Source organism: Panthera tigris, chromosome F2 (genome assembly GCF_018350195.1).
Source record: "Panthera tigris isolate Pti1 chromosome F2, P.tigris_Pti1_mat1.1, whole genome shotgun sequence".
NCBI lineage: Eukaryota > Metazoa > Chordata > Mammalia > Carnivora > Felidae > Panthera > Panthera tigris.
In genome coordinates this window covers 69,496,823-69,517,123 of record NC_056676.1, presented here as the reverse complement: position 1 = coordinate 69,517,123, position 20,301 = coordinate 69,496,823, and the positions used below count along the sequence as shown (strand labels likewise).

At 47.0% G+C, this 20,301-nt stretch overlaps 1 non-coding gene across 1 annotated transcript; it reads right to left on the bottom strand.

Moving 5' to 3' along the window:
• Positions 1-17,311: 17,311 nt before the first annotated feature.
• LOC122235195 lies at positions 17,312-17,418 on the bottom strand. The gene has a single exon (XR_006213321.1). It is a non-coding gene; the product is annotated as a U6 spliceosomal RNA (small nuclear RNA).
• Between the last annotated feature and the right edge of the window lie 2,883 nt (positions 17,419-20,301).

Genomic DNA, 20,301 nt, shown 5'->3' with positions numbered 1-20,301 from the left:
GGACGGGCGCCTCCCGAAGGCTGGGGAAAGGGCAGCGTTTGGAAAATAAATCCCGCGAAGACGAGGGAAGAAGGGGTATTTATGGGCGCGCGCTCCGAGGGTGTGGGGTGTTAGTGTCGACGGGCACAAATAATAAGAGGTGTAAGGAGGAAAAGGATGCCTGGAATCTGAAAATAACTCAGCAGCCCACTGCCACGTCTACTTGGGAGATTGCGTTATGAATAAACACCCATTGCATTTGTCGGGGGTGTTGTGCCTTATATGTGTACAGTTATCGATCGCGATTGGATACCTCCCACTCCGAATGAATCCCCCAATTTGCTGTCAAAGCAGCAGGCACACCCCCCCCCCCCAGCCCCCGCCCCGCCCACGCAGACCTACAGTGGGCTCGGCAGGAGCCGGCTTTTCCCCTAGGACGCGCTAATCCCTGAGATCTTTTCTGCGTGTTCCGGAACTGGGGTCTGGGCGGAGCGAGGTTGCGGGTGCGCGCGACTCGGGACCCTCCCTAGTCCTCTCCCCGCGGGTCTGCACCCGCAACACGCCCACCCCCCAACCCCCACGCCTCTCTCTCCGAGTTCCCAATTCCGCAGCCAGCTTTCAGAAAAGAGGCAAATCCTCTTTGCGCCCCGTGGCGCCGGTTTGCACCAGTCTGGGGTTCCCATGTTTGGGGGAAATCAAAGGCGCCAGACGGGAGAATTTTGGGGAGGGGGGCGCAAGCCTCGGGAATAGAGTTCCCAGAAAGGGGAGAGGAGGCGAGCTTGAGTACCCTGCCCTGAGAGTTTGCAGAGACCCTGGTGAAGAAGACCGTTAACTCTTTCCTCCTCGGGCAAATCGGACACTTAACTTCCTTCATGGGTTTTCTTTCTCCTTGATTATTGGAATCGAGATCCTGCACACACACACACACACACACACACACACACACACACAAAGCATCGATTCTGATCAAAGTAGAGGAGTCAAATATTACTTCCGTGCTTTTTTAGTGGGTCTTAGGCCAATTAAAAATTGGCAAATTTCAAGCATTAATTTCCTAGTTCACTGACTCTAAATTTTTTTTAGCACCACAGTGAAAGTGCTTATGTATAATCCGCGTACATCTATGAACATTTCTTGTACACATCAACCCAGAATGTTGCTGAATAGGACATGACTTATTCGCTTCCTAAATTAATCTATATTCAATATCTACCGCCAATTCCTTCGGGATTTGCTACTTTGCATTACACTAGGGCATTAAAAACAAAGGCAACTTCCCAACCGTGGTCCCTCATCCAAAAGCATTTTAAGTAAACTTTTCCTCCCCTCCTCCCCCCCCCCCCCATTCCAAACAGAAGAAAAATCGGGGAGAGGGGAGAAGGAGATCTTGCATAGCGTGTTTGTGTTTGAGGTAAATTATTACCCGTTGAGTTTGCAGCGCAGCTTTCAATTGTTAAATGAGTAGGAACTTCCTCCAAACGGAGCGCACAGCGCAGTACGGCTTTAAGGGTTGCAAATTACTCCGGCCTCCGGGCCTTTGCCGCAAACTCGGAGACCGACCAATCCCTGGTCAAGGTTTTGCTGCAAAGCGTCTTTCCCCCGCCCCCTCCCCAAACTGCACCCGCGCTCGGTTTTGCGAAAGTAAAGTAAGTGTGCCCTCTACTGGCAGCCGAGATCGCCGTGTCCGAATGCCAACAGAGGCAAGGAAGTGGGTGGGGGCAGGGGCGTACGGAGCGCGGGGTTTCCTTCGGGGCAAAGGACGGGGCGGCTCCGTAAAAAGAATTTTCAGCCCCGTCTTTACCGACTCCCGGCGGATTGCATAGGAGAGGAAGGGAGGGGAATTGCTGGAAGGAAAAGTGGTTCAGAGGCAGCTCTTCAACCGCATAAGCAGTGGTGAAAACAAATCCATCACTACTTAGTGACAATGACTAGCACCCTATGGAGAACCGAAGCTATTTGTTGAAAACGCGTACAGACACGAAAAAAATGTCCAACGAAACTCTGAAGTAGCGAAACCAGCTTCAGCCCGCACATCTTAGAAACCCATCATCTCCTAACCACCAAGTTTTTAACCAAGACATTGGATTTATGGGGGAAGGCGAGGCGCAGTGGAAGGGGAGGGGTATTTGGGTTTTTATTATATATATATATAAACCCTTTTCTTTTTCTTCAAAAATAGGGCTGGTGAACACTAGCCAGATTTTTGATAGTGATGGGGGAGGGGCATTTGGGATTCCTCTGGAGAAAAGTATAAAAGAACATTTTGATAAAAAGTTTTCATCCGCAAACAACCGGGCAGCAAAGGTTGTAGCGAATGTGAAGGAAATTTACACTGTATGCTTCGTGTGGGTGAACATTTCAAGTAGTTTTTTTCTGACAGTGTCTGACCATCTAGGTATATCCTCAGGAAATTTGGCAACAGGAGATCCTTCCTGGAAGAGGCCTCTTAGGGTGGTTTCCCAGGAATCTGGCACTTTGGGCTTTGCTCTGCGGGAGGCTAACTGACTACACCCCACAGGACACACACAAACAAAAGCAACAAAACACAAAACCAACCATCCAACCCATCAGAGAACAACAGCAAAAGTAGGTTTAGCTGGAACTCAAGAGGGTAGTTTTCGAGAGCTGTTAAAGGTGGCAAATGTCCCTATCTTTTCTTTAATCAAAATATATTTATTATTGTTTTTCAGGAATGGAGTTTAGTAATTCATCACTTACATGTAACACCCAGTGTTCATCCCAAGGAGGGTCTTCCTTAGTGCCCCTCACCCCTTTAGCCCTTCTCCCCGCGCGACACCCCACCAGCAACCCTCAGTTTGTTCTCTGCACTTAGGAATCTCTTATGGTTTGTCTCCCTCTCTCTTTTTATATTACTTCTGCTTCCCTTCCCTTATGTTCATCTGTTCTGTGTCTTAAATTCCACAGATGAGTGAAATCAGAATATGCCCTGTCTTCCTGTATGACTACTGAACTCTGCCAGCCTCGTGTGGGACGGTCGAGGATGTGTGCACCCCAGGCAGATACGTGGCTTGTGGGTTCGGGACTCAACCTCACTCTCCCCCAGACTGGTGATACCACCTGGGGTGTTACTTTCAAGTAACAGCTTGGAGTTGTTTTGTGCCTCCAAACAAAGTAGGGGCCATCCCATTTTACAGCCAAGGAAATGGAAAAATCAGGTCTCAGCCAGGTTCAGGGACTTTACCGTCTTTCAGTAATTAAGAACCACTTGATCTAGAGTAGACATTTGCTGGATTGAAAAGGGCTGGGGAGATTAAAGCAAATGGTATCTTTGGAGATGACCAAAGTGATTCATGCTCATTGTGAAAGAAAAATTGTAAAATAGAAAAATAAAGGAATAAGAGAACCAAAAGTTTGTAATCCTGATCACCCAGAGATAGCTGTTGGGGTTTATCTTTTTTTTTTTTTTTTTTTTTTTTTTAACATGTATGGATTATTTTTGAGAGATAAAGCACGAGCAGGGGGGGAGAGTCAGAGAGATGCTCTGAGCTGTCAGCACAGAGTCCTATGTGGGGCTCAAACTCATGAACAGCGAGATCATGACCTGAGCTGAAGTCGGACCGTTAATTGACTGAGCCACCCAGCCACCCCTGTTGGGGTTTATCTTTTCAGGACACTTTTTAAGGGACAACTTTGGTCTTTCTACTTCCTTTCGTAAGTTAGGAGAAGGTGTCTATTGACCAGGCGTTCCTGGTTTGCTGGTCTAGGGATACTCTGAAGCTGTGTCTCTCCTTTTTTCGGGTGTTGCTAGGTTTCTAAGAAGAAGTAGGTCTCCAGATGGGCAGCTTTGTTATCACCCACAGGGTTGGGACTGCGGGGAAACAGTTCGGTAAGAGTGCCTCCTGGAAGAGAACACCGTGTCACTGCAGAGAACGTTCTTTCCTCCAGGATGGCACAAATAAGAACCATTTATTCTCACAATTGCATATTCTCACAATGACTTTGTGAGTGCCACTTTCATGGTTAGGAAAAAAGAAAGAGGGGCAGAAAGAATGAGCCGTTTGACCCAACTTTCTCCATCCTTTCCAGAGACATGAAAGGAGAGATTCAGAATGTGTGACTTGTAGAATATCACACCAGTCCCCACCTCCCTTCTTCTTTGAATATCTCTTCCCCCACCCCTCAAAAATTTTCCTACCGAGGGAGTTGATCTTTGACAGTTAAGAGAAGTGACTAATACAGACAGAAACGGGACCCCGCTGATCCAACCAGTTCCAATTTAGGAGTGAGACATAAAGCCCCTCAGGATGGCTGGGTTGTAATTTCCAAACCCCTTGAAGTCATGTGGGGCCTGTTGAGGAGGGAGGAGAGAGGGGAAAATGACAAATATATATCTCCAGCAGAAAGATCGTTTTGCAAGAAGGGCCATGAGGTTCAAACCCAAGCCGGCCAGGGACCGTTAAAGGAAGGGGGGAGTCTTACTGGCATTTTCCTGACAACCATGTAAGAGGAACTCAGGAAGGCTCTTCAGCAGACGAGTCAATGAAATCCAGCCAATCATTAATTCACAGGTACGGTAACGAAAAAGGCACTGAAGAAAGTCTTTGTGCTTTTTAAAAAAATGCATGTTTTTTTAAAATGTTGTCTCCCTCTCCCCACCTTTATATAGCATAACTCAAAGCAACTGAGAAAGAAAAACAAAATAGACGTTTTTAACTTCAAACCCTAGAGCCTACATTTCCTGTGTCGTGTTGAGTACATTTGGTTGCTCTCTTACGCACTGACTTCAGATCCTGGCGGAGGGTCCTGGGTTGGACCCAGTAAACCCTAGTCTCGTCTCCAGCTTGGCATTCTTTTACCCCTCAGTCCTCCGTGAGCCTGCCTCCTTTGTAGCTGCTGGAGGAGACAAATGGTTCCTTTGTTTCGTCTCTTCAAAGGCTCCGTTTATTGTTCTGTAAGTGCTAACTCCCAGCCAATCTCAGAAGTTTCCACACTTTGGCGCTCACTTGGCCTGTCTTTGCTATGGTCCTTTTGGGCGACATCTGTCCCCAGGATGGACCCTAGCGGGGTTGGAGGTGGAGGTGACTGCAAAGGAGACTCTCCCGGGGGAGATTTTTGCTGTTTAATCTCTGACCTTCCTCTGGAAGCCAGTGGGAATGGGAGCCTGCTCCTCTGGTGGGCTTGCAGAAGTCCCAGACCCAGGCTTCTGACTTTCTGTAGGTAGCTCACCTTTGTTCTTCGTTTTAGATTGTCTGTTCTTTCTGTAACTCCTTTCAGGTGGACTTGGTTACAGAAGCTTTCTTTTTTCTTTCTTTTCATTTTTTCAACAATTTTATTTATTTTGAGAGAGAGAGATAGTGAGTGGGGGTAGGGCAGAGAAAGGGAGACAGAATCCCACGCAGGCTCCATGAGATGTCAACGCAGAGCCTGATGTGGGGCTCGAACTCACAAACCCGGAGATCATGACCTGAGCCGAAATCAAGAGTTGGAGGCTTAACCGACCGAGCCACCGGGGCACCCCACCGAAGGAGCTTTCTTGAAGGTACCTAGTGACCTCTGATCACCAAAGCCAATGACCTCTTTCCCATTTCCCTTCCCTTCCCTTTTGCTACTCTCTCTACAGGGGAACTGATGGCTTTTGGAAATGATTGCTCTTTTGAGTCTCATAAAACGATGGCTCTTAACTGGAGGTGATTTTGCCCCCCCCCCCCAAGGGGATCTTTGGCAAAGTCTGGTGACAGTCTGAGTTGTTACAAAGGGGTGGGGCTACGGCAGAATGTCCTGGGGTGCCCAGCACAGCCCCATAACGGAAAGGTGTTGGGCCGGTGGGTCAGGTTGGGAATACTTGGTGTAGCTCCACATTCTGCTGAGGTCATTCTCACCTCACCAGTTTGGTCCCCCCTCTCCCTCACTCTTCCTCCTACACGTAGCTACGTGCAACTGCTGGAATCATCTCGCAGTGGACTCCTAATTGTTCCTACTCTCACACCCCATTTATCTTTGCACACTGATTCGTTCTCTTCTTCATTTGAAAGTCTTCCGTGGCTTCCAATGGTCGAGAATGAGTCTCCATTTCTTGGACTCGGCATTCTAGGCCCACCTGCAGCTGCTCTCCACCTTCTCTTACTCTTCTTTCCACCAAGCCTGCATGTCAGAGAGACAGGTGATTTATAGTCACTCTGAGTGACAAGACAGCCTTCCCCTCAGCACTTTTGTTCAGATAGTTCCTCTAGTCTTACTGCCTCTTCTGGATTTATCTAAGAATTACCTTCCTTTCGGGACCCAGCGAAAGCCCTATTTTCTCTGTGGAGTCTCCCCTTGCTACCCAAGCCCATGACCATCTTACAGGATCATCAAAGTTTGGAGCTGGAAGCAGTGTTGGAGAACATCTAGTTAAGTGCTTTGGAAACACACATGTTTGCTCTCAGAGTGGGTTCAAGGGGATGCCTGGCTAATACGGACTCGCTGTGGCCTTTTCTAGCCATCAGAGAAGGGCATCCTCTTCTCCTCTACAAGACTGCAAATGTCACAAGTCGGCAGTCAAGTCTGGGTGAGTGATTAGTTAATCCTGTTAACAGAGAACGGATGCATGTTCACACGCCCCTGGGTGAGAAATCTAACGTAACGGGTGGACTTTTCCAATTACTTTTTGGCTACGTAAGAATCTAGTATATGAGGAGATGCTGTGGAATCAGCTTGCCTCGGGGGCCCATTCTGTCATGACCACTTGCTAAATCTGGCGCGTCACATGACCTCCCTGAACCCTATTTTCCTCATCTGTAAAATCGGACTGCCGTCACTGTCGCACCTATCTTATTGAAGATGTTGTAAGAAGGAGATAATGAGATAGTGCATTTCATACAGAGCCTTGTGCCTGGCCCTCACTTCGTGAGTGTTAGCCGTTGTTGGTATGGATCCTTGATTTAGCAGAAAATTATTTATTGAGCTATTTTAAGTTTAATCTATCACTATTTCACGGTGCTCTACAGAGGATTGCGTAACATCTATATCCTCTGTCACTTCATCCAGCATGAAGAATGGTGGACTGATACAAGCTTGTCGTTGGACAGATGAAAAAGTGAGGTCTGGCATCACAAAGAGATGACCGAATGTTTGCTGACTAATTCCTAACCCACCCCTCTCCTGACTCCGACTGCTATGGGACTTACTATTCCAGGCATATGCCATTTTATAGACCTGTTCATCCAGAGAGAGAAAATGCTGGAAGCAGAATTATGTGTTGTTCCTAGTTAAGACAAACCAAGGCATTGTGTTAGAATTGCCGTCCTTTGACTGAATCCATGTGCCGTCCAGGGGCTGACCACCAGGGAGTGGTCCTGGAAGGTCCAGAGCACAAGGGACTACCTTGGTCCCTGGCTACACGAGGCTTGTGCTGAAATCGGCATCTGCCTTCATGCCCTGGTGAGCTGGCCTGGACACTGGAAAAACTTTTTCTTCAAAGCACAGATGAATGTCCAGATTTGGAAACTCTGACTTCTAGCCCACGTTTCTCCCTATCAGATTTTAGTTCATGGGTTGCTAACTCAGACGCTTACAGGGGCTGGCAGGGAATGTAAAAGGGGAATGCTATAGGGAGTGGTGGGGGGTCTGTACCAAACTGGAGAACGTTTGCCCATGCGGGCCCGGCAGCTGCTTCCAATTTCTCAGGTAGAGGTAGAAATTCGGGTTTTAAAATGGTGGCAACTAATTTTAAAAATTATATGTAGAAACAAAACATGTCGGTGAGAGAGATTCAGCTCTTGGGCTGCCAGTCTGAGGTCTCTGCTTTTAGGGAATCCAGCTGATGGGTACTCTTGCAGGAGATTTTCCTGATGATTTCCCCCTTCCCTTGAGAGTCTTGACTGGTCCCTCATTCTTTTGTGATAGGAAATCTAACAGTGTACTGCTTTGGTGGGTTTTCACATCTGACTCCTTGAGCAGAAGCTTCTGGGGTCGGGACAGATTGTGCCTTATTCACGTGTGCATCTGCCGAGGAAGTCAACACGTTGCACAACTCTGGGGCCGCCATTCACAGAGCATGTGGTCCTCAGGGTCTGCCTAGCACAGTGCCTGGTGCACGGTGGGCCCTGGGGCAAACAGAAAGAGCTTCCAAAGGAGGCATACCCAGCCCAGCCCAGTTTGTTTTGGAAGTGTGGATGACCGCTTGTCTTTCTTTTTTTAAAAAATTGATTTATTATTTATTTTGAGAGAGAGAGAGAGAGAACTGGCACGAGTGGAGGAGGGGGCAGAGAGCGAGGGAGAGGGAGAATTCCAAGCGGGCTCTGCACCGTCAGGGCAAAGCCCAACTAGGGGCTCAGTCTCGCGAATCATGAGATCAGGACCTGAGTCGAAACGAAAAGCTGGACACGCTTAACCCACTGTGCCCCCCAGGTGCTCCCAGACCGGTTCTAATCAAAAGAGAGAGAGGAGCTTTGAGAATTCTTCCTTGCTTCGGCTTCCCTGATCTGTGGGTCCTTGATGACAGGGGAGATCCGAGATGCTTGGGGCGAGGGGGATGGAGACAGGAGCCGGTCCAGAGCCAGGCCAAGTAGATTGGACTCCCTGACCAAAAAACAGAAGCAATAAAATAAAAACCAAACTAGGGTTCGTAACAGCTTTGAACACCACCGCTTGCGGGGCTCTTTCCTCGTAAGTTTACAAACCCACCGAGGGGAAAATCCTCCCAGAATTGACGAGAGGAGGGAGGTGCCGGTGTGGGAATATGGCGCGATCGGTGCCAGGTCGGGAGATGCTCACGACGTCAGAGTTTTCCCGTGGAAAGTGATGACCCTTTACAGGGTCATAAAATCAGTGTAATTCGTGGTGGTCGACATTTTTCACAGAAATGCACTAGCAGAGAGTCTCTGTGTCGACTTGGCCGTGGTGCAAACTGCATCATCTCTAACTGCGAGTGAACAGTGTCAGACAGCCACTGTAAGACGTCCTTAAATCTCCACAGTAGCCCTATGAAGTGTGTGGAGGAGTATTCCATTTTACAGATGGGAAGTGGGAGGTGTTTCAAAGACTTGCTCGGATCCACACAGCGAGTGGCAGAGACGGGATCCAGCGTCAAGTCCTTCTGATGCCACAGCCTTCCCCGTATCTGCTCTGCTATCACGTGCCGGCGGCCCTGGGACCAGGGGCTTGCTGTTTCTCGGCTGCTGCTGCTGCTGAGGGCAGGTTTCCTTTGGAAAATGCTGGAGGAGTCGAGGAGAGCACTTACCTCTCAGTGCCGCCCCTTCCCTGGTGCCTAGGGCCAGAGACATATGGGCGTCAAGGAGAACATTAGTGTTAGGACGATGAATACATATAAATGGACGAGTCCTTGCCCTCCAAAGAGCTTGGTAAAGAACACATTCTCTCTCTCTCTCTCTATCTCTCTGCCTGGAAAGTTTTGTAAGGCAGCTTAGCAACATTTTCACTTGTGCAGTAGACTTGAGTTGGTGAGGCGACGAGGGCAGAGGAAGAGGCAGGGGTGGTGGACGGAGGAGAGAACCCAGCCTGGCGATCCTAGAACCCTGGCGGTCCTGCGGGTCAGGTGAAAATTCTGGCCCTGAGCTGGGATGCGGCGCCTTGGAAAAATTCCTTCGCCGGGATGAGCCTCCGTGTCTCCGGTCTCTGTAGAAAGTGGTGACAACGGTAACTGCCCCGTGGGGTTAAATGGGAGCACACGCCCTCAGAAACCATGGCTGCTTTGTGGTTAACTTAGCGGTATCCTCGTCTGGGAGCTTCCAGCGTCTTCATTTTCTCCGGCTGGAATGCGGTCCCCTACCTCAGGGGCTGATTCGAGGGTTCGGCGCGAGAATGCACGGTAGGTTCCAAGCCGTGTGCCTTAGCTGGCACGTTGGGGGACGTCCACCTGCCGTGGGTCTTATTACTGGGGGCGAAGCACGGGCCGGTGACTCTGCCCGTCACTTTCTGCTCGCACAGCCGGGTGGTCACTGCACCCAGCCTCCGGGCCGCGAGGTAAGGCGGACTCCTGTCTGTGCCCCTCAGTTCAAACGCACGGTCCAAACCCCATCAGTGCCTTGGGAAACCCTTGCTGCTGTCTGTGGGCCATCTTGGCATTATCACGGTCATTTTCGTCTCCGAGGGGAGGAGTGGGGGCAGGGCGTAGATGTTGGGAACTGGCCAGGGAACTTCACAGGCCCCACAAAGAATTTTTTTTTTTTAAAGTGTTGATTTGGTAAGAGGCAGAGGGGAATTCCGTGGATAAATAATAATTTATGCAAGGGAGGCCATCTGCTTCCCTGTTGAAGCATGAGTGCATAATTGCAGGCTCATTTCCCTTCCCATTGCTTGCCCTTTACCTTTCAACCCCTTAAATAATTATATTGACACCTCCCCAGCTGACTGGGTGGGTGGGGGGGGGGGAGAGGCGTGGGGTGCCCAGCTTGGATGCTGGCTATAGACGGTTTGCCATAAAACTGAAATAATTAATTTTAATGCATTAGAGGATTAAACACTAAATAAGAACATATTGAAGTTCTGGAGGGTATATCTGAATGTTGTGCTGGAAATTAATAAAAACTGGCTTCACTGGAGACATTCAATTGTAAATTAAATTTCGTCTTTGAACAAAGACTCTGTTATAGGGCTCTCTAATTAGATTAGGAATCAAAACCGGTGTTCCCCAAGCCCTCTCCACGCCACCCTGCGCTTACCCTGGCTTCTACGAGAATGTTTTGGGACTCTGGATTTATGTACGAATTCTTCTGTCTCTCCTTGCAGCTTGGGTGAATTCTGGCAGAGGCGGGGAGGGGTTAACCTGGTTTTGCGGGGGGCGGGGGTGGTGGTGAGGTGCAGGCTCAGGGGTCATTTTGGGAGTCGTGCTGAAGCGCTTCCAGCCAAGAGAGGAAAACGGCTTGAGGACCGACGCTTGCCTGCTGATATAGAGGCGCCCGGGGGGCTCAGTTGGTTGGGCATCCGACTCTTGATTTTGGCGCAGGTCGTGATCTCTTTACAGTCGTGGAATCGGGCTCCGTGCTGAGCGTGGAACCTGCTTGGGATTCTGTCCCTTCCTCTCCCTCTGCCCCTCCTCTCCTCCTCCTCAAAAAAAAGTCCACATTTTATCATTGTTTTGCTATGGTGAAGAACACTGATAGGAACATCTTGGGGCATACAGCTTTTATCTACAGGATCATTTCCTTAGGGTAGAGTCTTAGAAGTAGAAATATCGAGTTGGATGTGTTTCTAAGGCCCTTGATATATATTGCTAAAGCACTTGCAGAAAGGTATCGAGGTGATTGAGACTGCCTTAAATATGTATGACAGTGTTAGCACTGGGTTTATTATCTTTCTAAAAAGTCCTTTGCTTTAATCTGCATTTTGTTGATTAACAGTGAGAACAAATCTAATAATTATATAAACAACGGAAGCACATCTTAATTGATATGCCAATTAAAAAAATAGATACGACATTATTGGTGTGTTTTCCTGAAGGAGCCCCCCCCCCAAAAAGACTGAATGAGAGCATTTGTTGGTGAGGATAAGAGAACGAAGTGGCCCGAACAGCCTCAATAAAACTGCTGATAGTGGGATTTGCAGATAAGGCAGAAGGACATATGGCTGGACCATTTCTCTGTAGCTTATTCTTTGTGCCTTATCAGCGTAGAGGCCTGCTCCCCTGCAAATGAGCTACACCTGGCAGTGCAATAAAAAGATGTGTGCGGAGCAGGTGGACAGAGGGAGCTGCGGGAGACAGCTCCCGGCGCGTAGGACAGGATTGAAGGTACAGAACGCTGTGACTGGAGAAGGCTTAGCCAACACCGGGAATTGACGTGTCTTTAAACATTTTAGTCTAGTTTCACTGCCCAGTGGAGTATTTTATTTTATTATTTTATTTTACTGTTTAAACTGTTAAAACACGTTTATTTATTTTTGGGAGAGAGAGCGCGGGCGCGCACGCGCGCACGCAGGTGGGGGAGGGGCAGAGCGAGAGGGAGAGAGAGAATCCCAAGCAGGCTCTGCACTGTTGGTGCAGAGCCTGATGTGGGGCTTGAACTCACGAACCCGTGAACCTGAGCAGACACCAAGGGTGGGGCGCTTAACCCGCTGAGCCACCCAGGGGAACCGAGCGAAGTCGGACCTTGTCTCCAGATGAGGTACGAGTGTGATCCCAGGGACACGCTCCAGGATGGAGAGATTTTCGTCCTGCGACTTTCCTCCGAGCACTCAGGTGTATCGATCCGAGTCCAGAGTGCCAACTGTCGCACGGTGGAACCCACTCGCTCAGGTGTATTTATCATTCCGTCCTCACAGCAACCCAATCAGAAGGATATACCGTTCTTATTTACATCCTGCACAGGAGGTAACCGCAGCACGAGGAGGTTAAATAATGTGTCTGCAATCAGTGAGTAAACAGGAGAGCGGAGATTCAAACCGAGGCAGTCTGAAGAGGGCAGGAGAGAGACTTTGAAACTGGAGAGCACAGACTATGATTAGGCGGATAGTCACTGGGAAAATGCAGTCCATTAGGGTAGATGTCCTGACCTTAAAAAAAAAAAAAAAATCTGAATTTTCAGCGAAAATGATATTAGCCAACCTTGGCTTCCTGAAAGATATCAATGAAATCACGTGGGTGAAGTGAGCACGAGACAGAGATGTCAGGGAGGGTCAGTAGAGCCTCTTGTAGCCATCTGAGGGTCGGAACCGGAAGAAATAAGTGGAACATTCCTATTCACAGTCCATTCACTTCCTACTCACGAAGCAGGAAGTGGACAGAGAACAGATGCCCTGAAGTTCAAGTCCTGCTGTCCACGCTCTTGCAATCCAAATGGCTCAAACACTCTGAGCCTCAGTCCCCTCATCTTTAAAATGGGCGTAATAATGGCACCAACCTCACCAGGTTCTTGGGAATAAATGAGACCATGCGCATAATCTGCTGCTTTTGTCTGGCACGTCACATGTGCTCAGCAAATACTCGCAGTTAATGGGCAGTTATTCTTGCTTTCAGGAAGGGTCTGGTTAGCCTCACCTGTGTACTCCCCTGGGTTAGTGGAAATGTCTTGGGTGACCCAGGAAAGGAATGAGACAGAGTCCTGAGGCCAAAGATTTTAGCTACAAATTCCCTCGCCTTGATAAGTGTTGATGGGTAAGAATTGTTGAGAGGCAGGACTTCATAACTTATCTAAATGTAAAGGTGGATCAGGACGAAGGGAGTGGACACAAGGTCCACTCAGAAAATAGACTCAGAAGCACCTAGAAGTAAGGCCTTTTTTGACATGGGTTGTGAGTTGTGTTCCTTTTATTTACTTATTTATTTTACACTTATTTATTTTTGGGAGACGGAGAACAAGCAGGGGAGGAACAGAGAGATGGAAGAGACGCAGAATCCGAAGCAGGCTCCAGGCTCCGAGCTGTCAGCACAGAGCCGGATGCGGGGCTTGAACTCACGGACGGTGAGATCATGACCTGAGCCGAAGTCGGACGCTTAACCGACTGAGCCACCCAGGCGCCCCGAGTTGTGTTCCTTTTAGCTGACCAGGATGAGCAAAAGAAAACAAAAGGGGAAAATGTAGCACTTCTCCGTTACTTAGGATCAAAATAGGAGTCTCTGGAATGCTGGGCTGGCTCAGTTGGTAGAGTGTGTGACTCTTGGCCCTGGGGTTGTAAGTTTGAGCTCCACTTTGTGGGTGGAGCTTAAAAAAAAAATGAAACCTTTAGAACAAAAACAAAACACAGATCTCTGATATGGAAAGCAACATTCAGCCCTTGCCTCTGGAAAATCAACTAAATCTAAGTTGAATGAGTTAGAAAGAATTCTGGCCATAAAACAAGGTGCTTGAATCCACAGATCACCTTTTGTGAATAAATCATCTAAATATTACATCAGAGCTCGAACAAAAGTTCTGTGTCTCTAAAGTGACACTTTTTTTTTTTTTAAGAGAGAGAGAGAGAGAGAAAGAGAGAAAGAGAACCTGAGCAGGAGAGGGGCAAAGGTGGGGGGAAGAGAGAGAATCTTAAGCAGGGTCCATGATGTGGGGCTCAATCCCACGACCCTGGGATCATGACCTAAACTGAAATCAAGAGTCAGACACTGAACCGATTTAGCCACCCAGTCGTCCTCACTCTATTATTAAAAAAAAAAAAAAAGGAACAGAGTGAAAGGAGACCACGGAGACAATCAGAATCCTTTTAAACTCCAAATAAGGCACTTAACTGAGTAACATTTTAAAAAAACCAAACACTGGGCTTTGGAACTAGACTCATCATATAAACAGCTATCATTCATGCAGCATGTGCCATGTTCTAAATTCTACATCTAAAGCTTGATGCACCATGATTTCATTTTATTAACATTTTTTTAAAAATTAAAAAATATTTTTTAATGTTTATTTATTTTTGAGAGAGAGAGAGAGAGAGAGAGAGAGAGAGAGCGCAAGAGGGGGAGGGGCAGAGAGAGAAGGAGACACAGAATCCAAAGCAGGCTCCAGGCTCTGAGCCTGATGTGGGTCTCGAACTGAAATGATGACCTGAGCTGAAGTCGGATGCTTCACCAATTGAGCTACCCAGACACCCCTTATTAACATTTTTTTTATTAAAAAAATATTTTTAAAGAATTTATTTTTTTAGAGCAATTTAATGTTCACAGCATAATTGAGGAGATGGTATTTCCCATATATTCCCTGCCCCACACATGCACAGCCTCCCCCTATTATCTACAACACTCACTGGATGGTCCACTTTCCACCGAAGATGAACCCACATTGACACATTATGATCCACTGAAGTTCAGTTTACCTGAGAGTTCACTCTTGGCATTATAGTTTCTAGGGTTTGGACAAATTTATAGTGACATGTATTCATTATTATGGTATCATCCATTTTTTTTTTTAATGCCCTAAACATTCTGTTCAATCTATTCATCCTTCTCTCACCCCCTACCCCTGTCCAGAACCACTGATATTTTTACTGTCTGCACAGTTTTGTTTTTCCCAGAATGGCAAAGAGTTGAAATCACACAGCATGTAGCCTTTTCAAATTGGTTTCTTTCACTTAGTAACATGCACGGAAGGTTTCTCAATGTCTTTTCATGCCTTGATAGCTCATTTCGTTTCAGCCCTGAGTAATATTCCATTGTGTGGATGTCCCATGCTATCTACCCACTTACTTACAGGACATCTTGGTTGCTTCCAAGTTTTGGCAACTATGAATAGAGCTGCTATAAAAATCTCTGTGTAGGTTTTTGTGTGGACACAAAAGTTTTCAGTTGTTTTGGATAAATATCAAGGAGCCTGATTACTATTGTTTCGTTTCAAGTTTTCCAGCAGCCCTTGTGGTATGATCATCCTCATCCACATTTTACAGATGAGAAAACTAGGCTCAGAGAGTCATGATTTACCTAAAGACACACGGTCAGACTAGACCAGACGGGGTCCTTGTTGCTGATGTGATGCACTAGGAGTCAGAAGGCGGTCTTGCTCCCAGTTTTGCCCAGACACCTGGATACCCTCAATCTGCTAACTCAGCCTCTCCTCTGTAAAACAATGATTTGTGTTCCATGGCTTTACAGTGTCCTCGTCAAATGCAATCCTGGGCAGAAAACCACTTTGGATTTCTCGTGTTTCCAGTTAGCGCTGGGGACAAGTCACCGTGTCTCTGGGCTTCACGGTCACATCTGCTCAGTGAAAGCTTTGGACTCCTCTCCGGTTCTGGAAGTGTAGGATTTTGCATCTTCACACCTCTCTTGGTGCCTCAGTGGTGATTTGGAGACCCTGGCTCTCAGGTGGAGGGATGGGAAGCTGGGAATGCTTCTAGTTGAGCCTTGGGGTTGAATAACGGTAATTTTGAAGTCTCATTATCTTACTCCCTGATGTTTCGCTTCTAAACAACTGTAGTTCTTGAGGGCGGGTGTTGGGATAGCAGTGTTGGAAGTAGTTCCACTGGGGAAGGTGAAGGGTATGCGGGGTCTTTAATTCAGAATCGTGGTGACCAGATGCTGCTCAGAGTTGGTCTCCAGGGTGCCCCAGCCTCAAGCAAGGACCATACGGTGTTTGGAATTGAGCGTGATATTAAGTGGGGGCTGGGTGTTGGAGGAGAACATAGCAAGGGGTAGGGATAATACCCTGCAGTTGCCAGCTTGGTTGTAATCTCCGTGCTCTCACCCCACAGCTCTGTGACCCCAAGCTCTCCACGCCTGGCTTTCCATAAAGCAAGGATGGTAACACCCTCCTAACTGGTGTCTTAAGAAAGAAAAGACGTGGGAAGCCCCGTCTGGTGCCTAGTGTGCCGCTGTCCAGCTCACACTCTACAGAGGATGGTCTGGTCCTTGAAGGGGCGGGAAGCTGCCCTGGTTGTGCTTTCTAACAGAGCTGTGACGCGTCACAGAGGATGGCATGAGGATGACACCTTCGTGTTTTTGTTCTCCTGCAGTGAGGTGTGGGCTGGGCAGTGGGAAGGGGGGAGCCAGGCACTGCCTTACATAAGTCCTACCCTTATAAAAATGCTCTAATGTGGTTACTCTTCTTCCCACTGATACAAGAAGACATTGAGGGGCTGGCCTTATGACCAGCTTTGGCCATCACAGCGAGATAGAGTTGTTGGCCTGCTGTTTCCAAGTCCAGGTCTCGAGGAGCTTTGTGTACTTTTCCTGCTCTTTCTTAGAAACCTGCCAGTTGCCACGAAGACAAACAAGCTGGAATGCTGGAGGGTGGGATACGAGATGGGGTAGATTCAAGGTGGCCCTGCCCCAAGCCAGCCATGTCCTAGAGGCAGAACTGTCTCATTGAGCTACAGCTGAATGTGGATGCACAAGTGAGCCCAGCCCAGACTAGAACCACCCAGCAGAGCCCCACCCAAACCTCCTACCCCACACAGTTGTGGGCTAAATGAATGGCACTCCTTTTTTTTTGGGGGGGGGGGGTGATAGTTTCAAGTTTATGGAAGGGTTGGAAAGATAATATGTCCACCACCCAGTTTCAATTCCCCCCAGTGTTATCATCTTACACTACTGTGGTACAAGTCTCTTTGTCAAAAGTAACAAACCAGCAATGGTAATGCTACTATGAACTAACCTGAAGGCAGTATTTGGAATAACGCCATTTTTCTATTCCAGGATCCAATCCAAGACGCCAAATGCAAAGACTAAGTCTTTCCTTAGTCTCCTCTGACCTGTGAGAGCTTCTCAGTCTTCCTTGTTTTCCTGACTTTGACAGCTGTAGGTTTGCTGGTTAGGAATTCTGTAGAATGTCCTTCCACTTGGGTTTGCCTGATTTTTTTTTTTTTTTTCTTTTCATGAGTAGACTGGAGTTCTCAGGTTTGGGAAAAAATACCACAGATGTGAGGTAAAATGTCCTTCTCATCACATTATACCAGGGGGAACGTGAGATCCACTTGACATCATTCGGTGATGTTAACTTTGACACTTTTTAAAAAAAGTATGGGACACTTCATGAATTGGCCTGCCATCCTTGCACAGGGGCCATGCTAGTCTTCTCTGTATCGTTCCAGTTTTAGTATATGTGCTGCTGAAGCGAGCACCGCTTTGACACTTAATTAGAACAGTGTTTTCCAGGTTTCTCCCCTGTAAAGTTACTCTTTTTCTAAAGCATCTGCATTTTGGAGTGGTTTGTTTTGCAGCAGTTGATAGCTGTTACATACTGCTTCCTCACTGCATTCATGCCTCTCTGAATTTGGTTTTTCCAAGTTATTTCCCGGACTGTTTTCTGACTTTAGTCTTTTGGTCGACAGTCCGTTGTCACGTTGCCTTGGACGTCGATCGTGCCGAAGCAAAGTTGTAATTTCGCTTTCGAAATTCTAAGAATCGTTCTGGGTTCTGGTCAAATGCTGCTGCCTTTGTAAACCTTCCGTGGCTCACTCTGTAAACCCTTCTAGTATTAATTCACTCATTCGTTTATTTTGTGGAGCACTGTCTACATGCCAGTGTCTCTTCTAGGCTTTGGGCCCCAGCCATGCACCAGACAATTCTCAGGAAACTCGCCAGGAGGGAGCTACACAATTAACCCAGAAGTCAAATACTTTAAAGAGAAGTGTGTAACTTTGGTTTTCTCTGATATGCATGTTCTCATGTTGGAGGCATTGAATTGTAATCTTCCTGTGCATCTCAGCTAATCAATCAGTTGATAACCAGTTCAGTAAATATTTAGTGTGCATGTACCATGAACCAGGAATTGTGATAGGTGTCTACAATGGAATATGTCATGTTGCTCTTAGAGTCACAGAACGCAGGCATTGTCTTATCCAATTCTACTGTTTTTATTTTATTTTGTTTTGTTTTGTTTAATTTAAAATTTAAAATTTTATTTTAAGTAAACTCTACACCATATGTGGGGCTCAAACTCATGACCCCAAGATCAAGGGTTGCATGCTTTATTGACTGAGCAGGCTAGGAGTCCCCAGTTCATTCTGTTGTTAAACTATGAAACAAGAACAACAGAGGATGGCTTCCTGGGCAGATTGGGGGCTCCAATCCAGGACCAAGAAGTTCTAGCATGGAGTTGTGTCTGACTGCTCTCTTGGCTAACATAAAAGAAATGGCTGGCAGATCTCAAAGGTGAGAGCAAATTCACTATCGCAGAGTTGGGGACAGGAGGTTGGGATGTCATTTACCCAGAAACTGATCTTCCTCCAGGGTCAGAATATGAGACCAATTCATCTCCCCAGAATTGAGACTGCCCTGGAGTGAAAGCAGTACTCATCGAACTTGCCCCTTTGACTGAAGATCAGTCATCTTATCCATGTGTTTGTTGTCTGTTTTCCCTACTGGGATATAAACTTCACAGAGACTTGTCTGTCCTTTTTACTTCTATATTAATCACATAAATCAGAGCCTGATATTTAGTAGGCATAAATACCCATGGCACAATTGAGTGAATAATGATTAAAAAAAAATTTTTTTTGAGAGAGGGCACAAGTGAGCGAGGAGCAAAGAGAAAGAGAGGGAGAAACAGAGAGAGAAGTGGGGCCCCAGCTTACCTGATGAGGTACTCGAACTCAGGAACTGTGAGATCATGACCTGAGCCAAAGTCAGATGCTTCACTGACTGAGCCACACAGACAGCTGAGTGAATATTGATTCATGAAGGGCCATGGGGCCATGGTCAGTGACTTATATCATAGGAAAACTTGACTGTGTCCTCTTGTCCAAAATCTTATCCTTCCATGGCTCCCCATAGCTGGTAAAATAAGCCAAATACTTCAACATTTATTGGCAAGAGCTCTTTGAATTGTAAACAATAGAAACTAATATCAAATGAGCCCAATCAAACAATATACCACATATTTTATTTTATTTTTTATTTTAGAGAGAGTGAGAGAGTGCTTGTGAGCATGGGAGAGGGGGCAGAGGGAGAGAGAAAGAGAATCCTAAGCAGGCTTCACGCTCAGCTTGGAACCTGATGCAGGGCTTGATCCCATGACTCTGGGATCATGACCTGAGCCAAAATCAAGAGTTGGACACAACCAACTGAACCCCCCAGGTGCCCTTACAGCACATTTTAAGAAGCAACAACATTTATTGCTTACCCAACTGTATTTTTTGTTTTTTGTTTTTTATTTAGGTACAATTGGATCAAGGAGTTCGGTTGACACATCAAAATTGACACCTCTTCCTCTTAGATCAATTGTTTTCCCTGTTGGCTTCATTCTCAGGCAGACTCTCCCCATGTAGCAGTTCTTGGTTACATGAACGAAACATCCCCTTCTTTTCCTTAAGCCAGTTTGAGTTGGGTTTCTGTCACTTTAAATAAAGAAAACGTCTTGACTAATACTCTCTCAACTCTTCAGAGCATGGCATGGTGTTGATAAATGGAATGAATAAAGAAATGGGACCTGAGGATGGAGACACTGAGTCTCATGATACTTCAAGCCTCTCTTGCTGATTGTCCCCCAGGAAGCTTGAGTTCAGTGACTTTTTTTTTTTTTTTTACATGTATTTATTTTGAGAGAGAGAGCAGGAGAAAGAGAGCAAGCCAGGGAGGGCAGAGAGTGTGAGGGAAAGAAAGAATCCCAGCCAAGGTCTGCGCTATCAGCGGAGACCCGGACATGGGGCTCTGTTTCATGAACTGTGAGATCATGGCCTGAGCCGAGATCAAGAGTTGGATGCTTGACCGACTGAGCCACCCAGGCGCCCTGAGTTCACTGACTTTTTAACAAAAGCTCGCCTTCCTTAGGCAAATGTCGCTGAACAGTGTAGGTTCATCTGAGGGTTCTTCCTGGGGGAATCAAGATCCTGTGAGAATCCAATGTGTCTTATGTTAAACCACTGAAATTTCAAGGTTTCTTTATTACCGCGTGTTATTGGTTACTTACATGTTAAACATTCAGTTTGTTTTACAGTTGCTGAATTTAGAACATCCCTTTCATCTGAAGATAACTAGTCATGATGGGTTGAAAAGGTAGGTGT